Genomic DNA, 15,260 nt, shown 5'->3' with positions numbered 1-15,260 from the left:
ATTATTACAGAGCAGCTCCACATCCATCACACGCTCATTAAACAATTTGCATAAAATATCTGCTCATCTAAGTGTTCCTAATTTTTTCACCACAAAGTGATACCCTAAGACGCTGCAGCCTCAGGGTTTCTTAATAGATGAGGTATAGTGTCAAAAATCCAATGGAGCCCACATAAAACACGGCCACTCCCTGCTACAATGAGCCATAATTGGTTCCATGCCCCAGAAGAAGACTTTGGGTCACATTCCATTCCCCCACCCTCTTTTAAACCGCAGCCACCTGCAAGCCAGCTAGTGGGGAAGGGAAAGTGTATCGCTCTCCATATTTCAGCGTTGCCAATCTGTGCGAATCTCTAGCTATTCGGCATTTTTACGTAAAGCCCTGGTCGCTGGAGTCACACAGTTAGGTGAGAATCTCAGCTTTCATTTAAAATAAAACAGGCAAGTTTCTAGCCCTCACAGGTTCAGAGAAAAGCTTGACAATATGACTCCTAAATGCTCCAATACCTGAAGGCAAATGAAAAGAACCCAAAATGTATTTTTTTTGAAAAACCCATGGATTTGGGGGGCCTGACTCATGGTTTTTGAATGCTTGAGGGTAGCAATATTGAGATTTTAAAATGCACACATCCACTGGGCAGTGGTCTCTGTGTGATAAATTACAGAGGCATGTGTGATTGACTGACGGATTTCCATCTGTGAGAATTAATTTAACGTTGAGCTGAATTTATTGTTAAAAACAGAGTGCAACATGACACACAATTTTGCAAACAACAGATCTAAATATCTTGGAAAAAAAACAGAACCTTTTTTGTGTAGCATTTTATATCTACTCTTACATGTAATGGGATTCACGTAATAAAAAAGAAATCACCTTATCACAATATCCAGTGTTCTCTTAAAAAGACTCCACCTCTGGAGTCAAATGATTAGGTGAGAATTTCCACTTTCATTTAAAAAATAAAATAGCAAGTTTCTAGGCTTCATGGAGGAAGAGAAAAGTTTGAAAATCTGACTACAGTCTAAAAGCTAAAATCTCAAAACCTAAAAGGCTAATAAGAACCCCACATTTCTTATTTTTAAAAAAATCTCATAATTTGGGCAGCGGGTGAGGGGTGTCGCTCCTGATTTTTGAATAGCTGGGGTTGGCATCCGATGAAGTGAGCTGTAGCTCACGAAAGCTCATGCTCAAATAAATTGGTTAGTCTCTAAGGTGTCACAAGTACTCCTTTTCTTTTTGCGAACACAGACTAACACGGCTGCTACTCTGAAACCTGAGTACCGGTAAGGTGATTCACGTGCACTGTGACACTGTCAGCAGTGACACAAGCGCATGAGTACCAATCTAAGGGCAGTCAGTTAAAAACCAGGGCAGAAACCCCAAATGCACTGTGAGTGCTAAACTTAGATTTCACCAACCAAGTGCAAACTCCTCAGGCTCTTTAACAGCCTTAACACAGAGAGTTCCCTTGGGGACTCAGGCCTGTCTTGCCACCTAAGGGAGTGTATCTCTGTGATAGATTGTCCCTTACACTAAGAATCACAACAGTTTTCTGGTTACTCCTGATACCAAAGACCAGTCACTTCCCCCTGGTCTCACCGCAAAGACAATGCTTGTAGCCAATCTTATAGCAAATGGTATGAAGATTTATTAAATAGGGAAAGGAAATTAGAGCGGTATTTGTATTTAAAACAAGCAAACATAGACACACGAATGAGTTACAGTCTTAGGCTTCAAAAGGTAATATAGGCTTCTATAATCAGCAAGCTCTTTGTCCTTTAGGGCTAACCCAGGCTAAGTAGCTGGGGAATCTCAGGCTTATGCCTAGAAACACATTGCCCCTCCCACCCCGAGACCAAGAAACATAGTGATCCTTTGTTCCTTTGGTTTGTGGTTTTTATCCCCCTCCTGCCATGTGCTCTGAGCTGCAAACCCAGCTGATGGGAGGAGTCCACTTCCATGACTCATCTTCACAGAGAGGAGAGCGGAACAGCAATAAGAGTCTTTAGTCCTTTTGTTAACAGTTTCTCAGGCCAGATGCAGGGAGTTTCCAGTTATAAGATATACCCATTGTCTGTCCAGTATTGATGGGTCTCCTTTTTTGGGAGGGGCATAACAATTTCTGTAGAAGGGCAGCTCTTCATACTAATGAGTCTCCTGTCTGGCGACTCATATAGTCACAGAGGCTCACAATACAACTGCTCAAAAACTGCATTACACTGCAAAACACAGATATGACAAGTAAGATTAATGCAGGCAGCAACTCACAGGCACTCAATAGAGACTAAACACTTTTTTATAATGCTAACACCTATTTATCAATATGAATCCACAAGTGAGCCAGAGAGATGCCAGCTATGTATCTGTCAGTGTCCAGTTGAGACATAGGTATGTTGTTGACAAGCCAGCTCAGATCAAAGCCATAGACTAATTCACTTGTGGATGAATATCAAAGAAATGTTAAGTGTACTGGTATCCATGGACCAATTCATTTGTGTGTGGATATCAAAGAAATAATGGTATTGTTTTCACTTATCTATAACCTGTTGTTTACTATTGCATTACATTATGTATACCTGGTTTTTAGATATCCCAAGATTAAAGTGTGTGTTAGTGTTAAGATGTGAATGTGCTGGATGTGTAAACTTCATGAAAACTAATGAAAGATTGTTTCTGGCTATCACATTGTGTTTACCCTCACACAAGATTGGAGCCTTGGAAATGTACGAGAGATTGTTAACTTCAAAGCATGGGTCACTGTCTTCGACCACGGAAATTCACTGACTCTTTGCATATAATCAACAAAGGAAGAGCCCTTGCTGTGAATAAAAACACCTGCCAGATTGCCTTCCATGGAAAGATGGTATAAGAATCTATACAAACGGATCCAAGGATCGATCCTGTATCTCTGAACTGTTTTGGATTCTAACAGGGTGGAATACTGAACAGACAGAGATCCCAAGAATTACTGACTCACCTGTTGAAATATTTTACCTGCTTTAACCTCTCAGTAACTCTCATTTCCTTTTCTTAGCTAATAAATCTTTAGTTAGTTTACTAGAGAAATTGGTTGCCAGCGTTATCTCTGGTGTCTGCCCTGTTTGCTGACAGTCTGACCTGAAACTGGCACTCACAGTTGTGAGCCACTTCAGATAGCGTGACCAGGGCCGGCTCCAGGCACAAGCGTTCCATGCAGGTGCTCAGGACGGCACTGCGACAGGGGCGGCTGTCCGTGTGCTGTCATGGCGGCACTCGGCTTTCCACGGCAGCGGTAATTCAGCGGCAGTTTACTCTTCTGGCTGCCGCGGGAGGCAATTTGGCGGCAGCTTCTGTCTTCAGACATCCTACTTGGGGCGGCAAAAACAGTAGAGCCGGCCCTGAGCGTGACATGAGCTAGACTTGTCCTGCCAGGGTCATATGCACAAAGGAGGCAACTGAAGTTTACTGGAAGGCAACTTTAGCTCTGAGTTGACTGCAGTTCAGATGTTCATGCAATAAAATCTCAGCCTTACTTTTCATATTAAAGGAGTTTAAGTAACCAGGTGGGTCTGATGTTTTGAAGCTTTTTGCCATATCAACAGCACAATCTAGCCCTGAAGTTGATGTGTCTGACCCTGGAAGGATCACCCCAGTGTAAAGGGATCCTCTGGTGCCTTGTAAGTAGTGTCAAATGGAGTTACATCCTACGCAGCGGTGGGCAAACTACGGCCTGCGGCCCTGAGCCCCTATCTGCACCTTGCACCCCTCCTGCACCCCAACCCCCTTCCCTGAGCTCCTTCCTACAGTCCGCACCCGTTCTGCACCCCAACTCCCTGCCCTGAGCCCCCTGCTGCACTCTGCACCCCCGTGCACCCCAAACCCCTTCCCTGAGCCCCCTTATACATCCCTCACCCCTCCTCTTACCCAATCCCTTGCCCTGAGCCCGTTCCTGCACACCGCACCCCCTCCCACACCCCACACTCCCTCCCACACCCCAACCCCCAGCGTCAGTGCAGAGCTTCACCCACACCTCAGGAGCAGGAGCAGGGCTCCCAGCAGGGGGACAGCTGAGGCAGAGGGAATGAAGAGCTGGCCAAACTCTGATTTCAAGGGGCCATAGATAGGGGCCTGTCACTGGGGCCAGGGGACCTGGGACCTTCTGAAGAGGGACGAAAGGGGAAATATGGCGGGGGCTCTACAATTCCCCGCCCCCCCATCTTTCTCTCCTCCTCCCACCTGGGGGAGGGAGATTGTATAAAAAGGTAAAGCTCACATGAAAGGCAGCTTTATGCCACTCGGTCATCCCTGTGCTGTATGCAGGTCAGCTGGCCCCCAGAATTTAGCCATCCTGAATAGCACGTAGATAGTACAGACATTAGAAATGTAGCTAAGATAGTGGATCGGTTGGCTTAGGTAAAATGGACATTAACAGAGCTTTCCACTTGATTCCTTTTACTGTCCACTAGAGAGCACCCAAATACAGCCTACATGAGGGACACATACTTTAGAAGGAACTCAAGATATTTCCATGGCATCCTTGCAGCTAACCTTTTCGGAGTAGGTTGAGCAACCCTCCCTCATGTCAGTGAGCATTTTCTCGCAGAAGTAATTCCACTGACTTCAGTCTCATCCTTAGTTAACATTCAAAGACTGATTCTGGTTTGGCCTGAGGAGTGAACTATGTGCTTGCTTGACGTTTACAATCTATCCCTCGGCAGCTAACCTAAACTCATGTAAATATGACGCAACCCAGCAACGTTCTCTCACCCTCCCTCCTCGCAAGCAAGAAGGTGGACTAGGGGCGTTTGGTAGGGCGGGATCTCTCTCTCTCACTAGCTCCCAGAGGGGGAATGTTGCAGAAATAGCAGCACCCAGTTCTCAAAGGAGCGTTTAACATAATTCCCGCCCTCACCATCGCCACTTTCCAACCAGCACTTGAAGCCAGGTTCACAAGCTGCAGAGCGAGTAACACCCACCCTGGGGCCCAGCAAAGGTCACAATGAAGAGAAGAAAGTCAATAGAGGAATCCTGGATAACACACCTTCTGCCTCCCAGAGTGGCACAAACAGGCTAGGATCCCACTTAGTCTTTCCCTTTCTACTTGAATGCAAGATTCAGGTTATCTAAGGACACTGGAAAAGGTTTTTCAAATTGTGACAGAGCTTGGGGTGGGAGGGATAATCAGATGGCTCTAAGGAGTGGCAGTAAATTATAGGCTTTACAGTCCTAATCCAGCAAGACCAGAAGCTGGCACCATCATTTGCCTGTCTGGTGTCCTGTAGTTTGGTGAACCAGTGTTTGCATTACAAAAGCCACCAACCATCATAATTAGCACATTGGTAGCACCCAGCACAGAGGAGCAAGGGCCAAAAAGACTGCGGTGACTATCCCCGCCTCAATAGATAGTTGAGGTACATATGGGGGAAGCTTGTATGAAAACTGCTTTTCCCATTCCTGCTAGTGGCCAGCAATCTCCAGGCCTGTCAACCTGCCGCCATACACAAGCACTGAATTCACACAAATGTGTAAAGAGAGAGAGAGAAAAAAACCCTCTCCAAGTCCCTTAAAACCATTCGGTGATTTGCAGCCAGTTCTGTTTGCTCAGTTCAGTATCAATGACTGCAGCCGCACTGCTTAATCCTCCTCTGTTCCTCAGACAGACAGTGTGGGGCAGCAGGGGGGAGAAACTCCATCAGAGCACGATTTTGACCTGGTGATCTCATTCCGAGCATTACATTTCTCTCTCTTCTGCAATGCAGGGAGTAGCTCTGCTTAGTTGCCGTGCTCACAGCAGTTGGAATTCCAGAGTTCGTCAGCAGCTGGGTGTGATTCTTGGCAGCTTTCAGGTTTGCTTTTAATCTCCCCCAAACCAACAGGCGAACAACAGTGAGTTCATAAGCCCAGGGGGAATAGTCCGCCAAATTTCAAATCCCTGGCAAACAGCTCTGCTCATAATCATGGTGGGACGTGGAGAAATCAGAGCCCTACTTAGGGTATAGTAAATAAAATGGAAAAAACCAAGAACAGAGGCGCATATTTAAAAATAAAATAAATTGGCTATGAAAATACAATTGAAAAGCTGAACATAAACATTTTTTAGGTCTAGATCATATTGAGAGAAATACAATATTATTTAATTATTGGAAAAGGCTAAGCCGGGGTAATAGGATTCCAGTGAGATGACCAGTCACTCTATCATTTATACCTCTGTTTGTTTTCAGAGGACAATTACAGAACCCAGATGTGAACCTGTCGGAGATTTTATATTAGGATTGGGGTTCTCTGTGAGTTTCAAAGGCAGCTGAATTGGCAGATTTAAAGCTCACTGTTGTTATATGATGTGGTAAGGCTGTTGATAGCCTGTCAAGGCAGTCTTTTAACCTACACGCCTTCTAAACGCAGGATAGATTTATTCGGGGGAGAAGAGAGGAGAATTATATCACGTTTTCCATTATCCCTGGTATTTTTTTCCCCTTCAGACAATTAGCTTGTAATATGATGAGTGACATGTCAAGAACAATCATGGGGAAACCCTAAGTAATCCCTGTTGAAAGATAAACCTGCCACTTGCCCTGCTATAGTTCGGGAATTAAAACTCCATGTCTCTGCTAAGCATTGGGGTCCTATGTAAATCATGGACAAATTTCATAGTATCCAGCAAAGTAGAGGATATCACATTTCATGGTTTGCCCTAGTTTAATAAAGCCAGCTCTTACAATGCAGCAAATTATTTATATTACTTTCAACAGCAGCTGTGTCTGATGGAACTTTTTTGTGAAAAAATAAAAGGTGAAGAAAAAGGCTAGTTGATGGGTCTGGGGTGATTAATTCTTTGAACGAATGCAGTGAAAGGTGAATCTCTCAATTCAGTGAAAGGTGAAAGAACAGTCAGCAGCTATGGAAGCTTCACAAGTGCACTCCCAGTCTGCTCCGGGGAGAGCGCCTCTCGGAGTGAGAGGCACATGCAGTCCGAGCCCACCAAACTCTGGGCTTCTCTGCTGCACCCACCCATCAGAGTGTGATTTAATGCCCATTGGAGTTACAATCCGCCCCAGGTTTTCACTTGGTGAGGATTTTTTTTTTAATTGGAACATTTTCAATGACATTTTGGAGGAATCCTCCCCTCCTCCCCCATCTTTTAACTGATTCTCGAGCTGATTGAAATTGAAATCTGAACAAAATCAAAATTTTGAAGTGGGGGGAGGGGAAATTTCAAAAATGTGAAATATTTTGCCTTATTTTTTTGAAGAGCTCTAATTATGGTGGTGTCAGGTGGACACTTGAATCATCATCTCAGTTCCCGGAGACTGCCAGTCAGGGGTAGAATTACCCATCAATTATACATGACTGGGAGAGGAGAGGTAGAAATACATATCTTCTATGTACTGATAGCAATGCAACCCACATCATCTTGTGGTCTGCCACAGACAAATACAGATCTGTCCGTGCATGGGTACATGTCTCTCTAGAGGGAAAGAGATCAACCAATGACAGTAAAATGTACATGGCATTACATACACCTTGGGCATTGCTCTTCTCAGGTTGTGCAAGCTTTCCCTGCAAAAGAGCAAACTTACTCTTCATTCTCAATGTTATTTGAGGTTACGGGAAACAACAAAAGAAGAAAGAACAAAAACAAGTATTCACAAGGAAGCACATTGTTTGTCCTTGGTCTGTAATAGTCTGGGCCTGTTCTGCCCCCTAACATGACAGCAGCCTTCTAGACTTTTATAGGTGTACATATATATAGAAAACAAAATCATGGTGGCTACCTACATGCTGCACATTAAGGTGGATTGGCCCTCATCTGTTTTTAGATGGGAGATCTCAAAGAAAGACCCAGAGAGAAAATGGTGGCTCAGAAGGTGCTCTTCCCTGTAAGACTGCAACAGTGAATCAGCTTATGCACCTGTACAAGGGCTGTATAAGACAGTCCCTTACACCTTTATTGTGGGGAGCAGCATGGGGGAGAGCAGGGGTAGTGACTCCTGTGGGTGAAGAGTAAATAGAGCCTCACCTCTGCCCCTGCCCTTGCCATGCGCCAGCCAGCCCTGGTCATGAGAGGAAGTAATCAGTAGCAGATACTGCGCTGACAGATTACTTCTGTGTTCCCCCCTCTCTCCTGGAGCAATGAGGGCAAGTCTATGACTCTCAGAGTTCCTGATTAGCCCTGAGGCAGCACAGATATACACGGTCCCTCGCTTAAGGCTCATGGCAAAGCTACAGTTGAGCCTTACATCAGTACTGAACCAATGTCCCAGCATATTGGTAGGGCGTGGGATATGCCTCCTTCTTTCCACCCCAGCTCAAAACCTAGGGAACATGTTGATAAGTAACCCTGGTTACCTGCTGAGTTATTCACTAATGTGGAACTGTCCTGATCCGAAGGCAACAAAGCCTGATCAGCTCAGTCTTTCAGAACAGATTTTTGGACTGAGTCATTAAGAATGTGAAATATTTGGCTGCGCCTCTATTCCTGAAAGTCACCTTATTTACTGGAAAACTTTCTCCTAGGCACCTTGTTTCGTATTCAACATGTTGGGCCAAATACTGAGTTCCCGGGAGCGGCACACATCACTGCTGCATCTTGAAAAGTCCTCTCTGAACCTCACCCATGTGCATCCAACCACGCAGGCTGGTTTTCTCTCCCAAGATGCACGCCATCGCTCACCAGACATCTCATACTCCAGCCCAACCTTTAAAATAAGCCTCTAAAAGAACTGATGGAATACCATTTTACTTGCATGGATGAACGTTGGAAATCTAAGGCCTGTTTTAGGTCAACACCACTGCATTTGTGTTGGCAAATGGCATTAAAATACTTTGGTGTGGATTGAATTCATACCAGCTGGAGAGTTACTGTGCAGGAATAGAGTAAAGGGGTCTTTTCTTAAGGAAACACTGTCTACTGCAGTGTCCAGGAGACATAGAGTCAGATTCACTTGCAGTTTGCACCTCCCTAAACCAGCAGGGATGAATCTGGCCTGCAGTCAGGGTTTTAATTGGCTTTGGTATCTGACTATTCCTTTCAGTTGTTATTATTAAAACTGGAAACCCAGAGACAGGAGAGTTTAAATCTGGACTGCAGCGTTAGGGCCTGAACCATTAATAAAGGCAGTATACGTCCCTTCTCCAAGAAGTGTAAACCACTTGTTAAAGAATTAAAATCATAGAAATGTAGGGCTGGAAGGGACCTTAAGTGGCAACTAATTTCCAGTCAATAGCTGAGTTTTATATGTGGACTGATAAGATCAGTTATTCTCAGTGTTTCACTTGGATAACGTGCATGGAGTGTGAATCTTTAAATGCATTGTTTTATTTCCCACCTAGTTTGTTAGATCTTTGCATTAGTGGAACCGCAACAACACACTGCAAACTTGAAGGGCTAACGATGAGGGGTTTTTTTCAAAGAGAGCCAGTGCTTTTTTAGCATAGACCAATGTTCAGTTTAGAGTGTTCGTTTTCCCTCCTCATTACCTTAACAATTCCCAGTTTGTAACTGTGTGCCAGATGCTTCTGACCTTACCCACAAAAGCAATCCTATTGACTCCAGTAGAACTATTCATGTGAGTAAGGTGGGTAGATACTGAAAAGGCAAAGTAAATACATCACTTGTGTCACAAAGGCACAAGAGGTGGGAACTGTGTCATCTACATACTGATGGCCAGGCAACCCCCTCAGCTTGCAGCCACTCCCCGTATCCAGAAGTGTATGTACATGTATGGATATATTTCTAAAAGGAGAGAGATCAGCCATTGTTAATAAAGCATCACATACCCAAATGCATGTCTGTATGTATGAGTATATACGTCTGTCCAGATATATCAGCCATTGGCTCGTGCATGGGAGCTCTGCACGTGCAAGGAACGCAGAACTGGGCCTGTTTTATATATCAGTGTTTCACACACACTATGTCTCCAGACAGAGACAGAAAGAGAGATAAAGAGCCTGATTCTGATTTACACTAAGGCAACTTTATACAGTTCTGACAATGCATCAGAGCCTTGAAGTGGGTGTAAATTACATTTATATCCACTTTACGATCCCTTTACATTGCCATAGAGTGTAATGCAGGATTGGGACCATTTTATATATCTATATTTGGGCCAGGGCCTGCATTCCCTGTACACTCAAAACTCCCATTGACAGTCTGACAAGAATGGAAAAAACATGCCCACACGACACATTAAAGATCAATCTTTGCTGTCTATTCATTTTATGACCCAATCACTGATCTCTCTCTCGCATATACCACTGAACTGGTTAAGCAGTTTCACAAAAGAAATAAGGCCAGTGAAACAAGAGTACATTTTGCATCCTGCTTGGACCTTCCATATTCATGAATCTGCAAAACAGCTGAAGGAAGATACCCTGTCCTTGAAAGTTTAACCACTATAAATTCATTGACCAGCAGGTGGTGCTATTTTCCTGTGTATGAGCTAAGGTTATGCTCCAGTAAAGGAAACCTACAGCTAAATGGCAACCATTCCTCTAATAATATTCCAGATGTTATTTCTTTGGGGGCAGAGTGGGGGGATGCTTCTTCATCTTATGTGGAGAAGGGATCTTTTCCCGTTCCTCATCCTCTCCTGTAACTCACCCTTTGAAACAGGCAGAGGCCCAGGGCATGAGACAGATAATATGGGCAGTTTGCCCATGGATAAAGAAAGATACTAGGAAAGGGAAATGAGAGGTCAGGACAGAAAAGAACACAGGAAAACAGAAGTCCCCAAAGAGTGACCCTCCATATTAAAATATTGACCTGTAGGGGATCCCAAAAGATGTCCCAATGAGAAAGAAGGCAGTTTGCTACTTCAATCAGTCCTTTTCTGTTTGTTCTGTGAGCTTTTCATAGCTTCATTCAAGTCAATATCACTAGTTTTCCACAGTTAAGGGCACAACCCTAGGTTGCGTGCAGATTTGGTCTTTCTTTGAGACTGGCTACATTTCAAGAGTGGGATGATGATACAGGTAATGGGTAAAATCATCCCTTTATCAAAGGATTTTCTTTTTTGTGTGGCTGTCATTAAAACCCTCTCAAAAGTAGGAATTATTAGTATTGGCCTTTGGGAAAGTTGACAGGGATGTTAGAGTTTCTTTAGCAATGGGGAAAACCTGCCTAGCAAAGTGATGACATTATCTGTCTAGTTCAGGGGTTCTCAAACTTCACTGCACTGTGACCCCTTTCTGACTATAAAAATTATGACATGACCCTGGGAGTGGGGACAGAAGCCTGAGTCAACCCGACCTCCACCACCCTGGGCATGGGGGCCAGAGTCAAAGCCCAAGCCCCACCACCCCGGGAGCTCGGGTTGGGGGCAAAGCCATAGCCCAAAGGCTTCAGCCCCGGGACTGAAGTCCTCAGGCTTGGGCTTCAGCCCCAGGCAGCGGGGCTCGGGCTTAGGCCCTGGTTGATGGAGCTTGGGCTTTGGCCCTAGGCCCCAGCAAGTCTAACGCCAGCCCTGGAGACCCGATTAAAATTGGGTCCCTGACCCACTTTGGGGTCCCTGACCCACAGTTTGAGAACCGCTAATCTACAGGCTGAAAATTGCTGATAGGGTTGTGAGCATGAGAGTGAATGAGAGCAGAAAAGCACTGCTCTTTGGCAAGGAACACAGAAGGGCCAAAGGAGGAGTGAACACATTTTTAGTGGAGGAAGTCTCAGGACTTTCCTCAGAGGGATACCCAGTGCAAGCACATAGGAACTGGATGTTAGGAGTGAGCCAGAGGTGGGGGTTAGTGGGACAGACTTTGCAATGAGGCAGGGGGGAAAGGGCTTGATAGTGGAATGGAGGGATTCATCAACTAGGTTAGCAAAGGTGACTAAGGAGAGGGCCGGGAGGAGGGAACTGAGAGTTACAGAGAAGTCATAGATGTGAAAGGAGTGGAGACCATGGGAAGACGGGGTGGAGGAGGAGTGTAAAAGGCACGTGCCATCCCTATGCACCCCATTGTGGTACTGCAACTGAGCCCTCTCTTAGTTTGCCCAAGTGGGTCATCAGTAAGTTCACCAAGGCTTTCATGTATTGAACAGAGCCCCCTTCTGGGCGTCTGACTTATTAACAAAGTTCACCAGAAACACAGGACAGCCCTTCACCCTGGCATCTTGGCAGGGAAGCAGGCTCTATCTGTATTTATCAGTCCCACCTGACTCTATCAATCTCATGCCCAGGCCCTTACTCACCTCACACACTCAACTTTGATTCCTTCCCTAGAGCCAGGCCTTCTGCAGGGCCTTCCTACTGACTGCAGCTCTTCCCACAGCACTATGCAGCTCCTCTCTGACTGGGGCTCCTGCTGCAAGGTCCCTCCCTAAGCCCCTTTCCGTAGGAGCTCCTCTCCCTCAGCACTCCTTTCTCCAAGTGCGCTCTGGTAGCCTTTTAGCAGGCTCATTAGGCAATTGGTTGCCAACCAGCCACCTGGGCAGTTAGTTACTTACTGGTGGGCTGAAATGGGCTCACTGTCCTTAAAAAAGCCCATTGCAGGCAGACAGGGCCTTGCATTTCAGCAAGCAGCAATGATATGCTTAATGAAATATTACCGTTACCAACAGAATTGACACAATTGGGTGTAATCATAGGAACAGCACGGATCCCAGCATATGCAGGGGTAGCAGGCAATGAGCTGGCAGACAAAATGGCAAAAATGCTGTCAAACATGAGCAAATTGATGTAGAGATCCCTTTAAGTAAAGTGGAGCTTTAAAATCTAATTAATGGCAGGAAATATGGGCAAAAGAAACAACAAGAGAAAGAGTCCGTGAAATATGCCGGAGTCGAAAATGCTGATATACTCCAAGGCCCAGACAGAAAGAATGAAGTGGCTCTTTTGAAAATTTTGGCTGGCCAGTGTGGTTTAAATAGTCATTTGTTTCTAATAAACAAACATAAAGATGGATTACACGGGATGTCCAGAGTCCAAGAAACAGCAGATTATCTCCTGGGAGGTGCCAATGTATACCAAAGGGGGTGTATATGAAAAATGTAAAGTTTAAACATTTTCGCTGCAATACCTAGGAAGAGCACCAGGCAAATGGGGCCTGATAAAAAAGTCATCTTGCAATTCTTTAAGAATACTGGGAAAGGTGAAAGACTCGAATTATCTACAGTGTCCAATGCTTGTGTCATAGACTCAGCAAGTGAATCTGCTTCATCATAAAACACAAGAAGAAAAAGAAGATGGGGCCTTAACTCCTCCTAAAGGGGGCAGCCCCCCTGTGACAGAGAAGTAGGGTATCCGAAGGAGATGAGATGGTGGTTGGAGAGTAGGAACTCAGATTTTGAAAGACCAGAGAAGGACTTAGTGGAGCCATAGCAGTGCTGTGCTGCCTGCTACTGCTGAGTAACATAAATGAATCAGCAATAGCTTGTGGTTGATTGTGTCAAAGGTGCCAACTAGTATAAGCATTGAGCTATGTCCTATGTCAGTTGCCATGAGGAGTTAATTCTGCTCCGGACTGAAGGATGCTGGTGAGGGACCCAGGACATCAGCAGGTGTCACATGCTGGAGCTTGGTTGCATTGCATTCCCAGTGGTTATGTCTAGCAACGGGAGGTTGAAGATGGGAGGATAGCTGAATAAGTTTTCTGTGTTACACTAGCTTCTAGAGGATGGAGCAGACTATTGTGCTGTCAATGGAGTTGGCAGGGTTACCTCCCTGGAAGAGGGGTTGATAATTTCCATTAGCAGTGGGCACAGTTATTCTTTGCTGACTTTCCCGAACCAGGAGAGGTATAGGTCTGCTTCACAGGTGGTGGTTCATATATTCCTCAGAGCTGCTTGAACTTCATTATAGACCCCACTCAATTATATTTGAAATGGTGAGATCTCTCTCTGTTTCTTATGAATAATCTTCAAAAGGTTAAGTTGCCTGTAAAAGGACTTAAGGCCAATAAAGTATATTTGAAACGAATGCAGTCATCAATATGTGAGCTAAACTTAGTTAGAGTGAGTTTTCTGATGGTGCCTCTGTGCTTCAGAGTATGTTACAGCAAAGCCTTTTGCCAAGACCTTGAAAGGCAGATGCTGCCAGTCAGTTTAGAGGGCTGCAGCAGAGTACAGTAGCGGCTTCTTCCGGCCAACAGAGTATAATTGTTCCCTCCCTCAGATCCATGCATTAATGTTTTGGTGCTCACTTCCAAGGTTCACAGTGAGCTGAAGTATAACAAACATTGTTAAGGAAAGGAGGATTTTTTGGGATGGTAACTCAAGTTATCTGATTTCTAACATGATTATAACGTAGACACTCTCCGACATCTGTACCTTGTCATGGCTGAGTCCTAGGGTGAGCCATGGCAAGGAAAAAAATATTTGTGAATAAAGATTTGCAGGTGTCTATATAAACATTTGCAAGCGTATTACTTAACGATCTTACCAGCTTATTTGTCCCCTTCAATTGAGTGTTGAGAGACACTCTAGCTGGCACAGAACAGCAGTCATGAGTGAAAGAAGAAAATGCCCCTCTGGGGCAGCATTCAGAAAAAGAAAGAAAGCAAAGGAAGCTTTTCTATCTAAGCAGGAAGGAGCTCTCCTGAGATACATAGACACAAATGTTCACGGTGAGCCTTCCAGCCCCAGTGAGGATGTGAGTGGTGAGGAGAGGCCTGATCTTCCAGTTAGCCAGAGTGGAGGTGACCTGGCAGCTACTGCAGCAACCATATCTCCATCTCAGATGGATGTAACCATGCACGTTCCTGAAGAAAAGTGTAGATCAGAGAAGAGTGTGGTGGAGGTGCAAGAAACAGCTGCTGCTGAGTTTAGTTCCTTAAGTCTAGATGATCCAAGACTGTGGACCCACTTGAGCAGTAGCCTGAGGGAGTTCCTTGTACTGCATGGGCCACAGCAAGTGAAAAACTTTATGTTCCCCAAAGACAATGAAAATAGACGTTTCCATCCAACACATTACTGGTGTGATATCACCAATGGTGACAAAGAGGAGAGGCCATGGCTTATGTACTCAAAAACCCAGAATGCTGCATACTGTTTTTGTTGCAAACTCTTCCAGTCTAATGTTTCAGCCACATTGGGTTTTACAGGAACAAACGACTGGAAAAATCTGGCTAGAAATCTGGCATGCCATGAGAAGGAGGCAAATCACCAGAGAGCATTCCTTAGGTGGAAAGAGCTTGAGATGAGACTAAGGTTCAAGGCCACCATAGATGATCAGCACCAAGAGAAGATTGCATCAGAGTCTCTTTACTGGCAAAATGTTCTGAAAAGGCTTCAGAGTAGCAGCCGTGTTAGTCTGTATTCGCAAAAAGAAAAGGAGGACTTGTGGCACCT

This window comes from Lepidochelys olivacea, assembly GCF_965140295.1.
Source record: "Lepidochelys olivacea isolate rLepOli2 genome assembly, chromosome: 3".
Lineage (NCBI taxonomy): Eukaryota > Metazoa > Chordata > Testudines > Cheloniidae > Lepidochelys > Lepidochelys olivacea.
The sequence above is the reverse complement of the archived record's forward strand: the minus strand, read 5'-3'. Positions refer to the sequence as shown.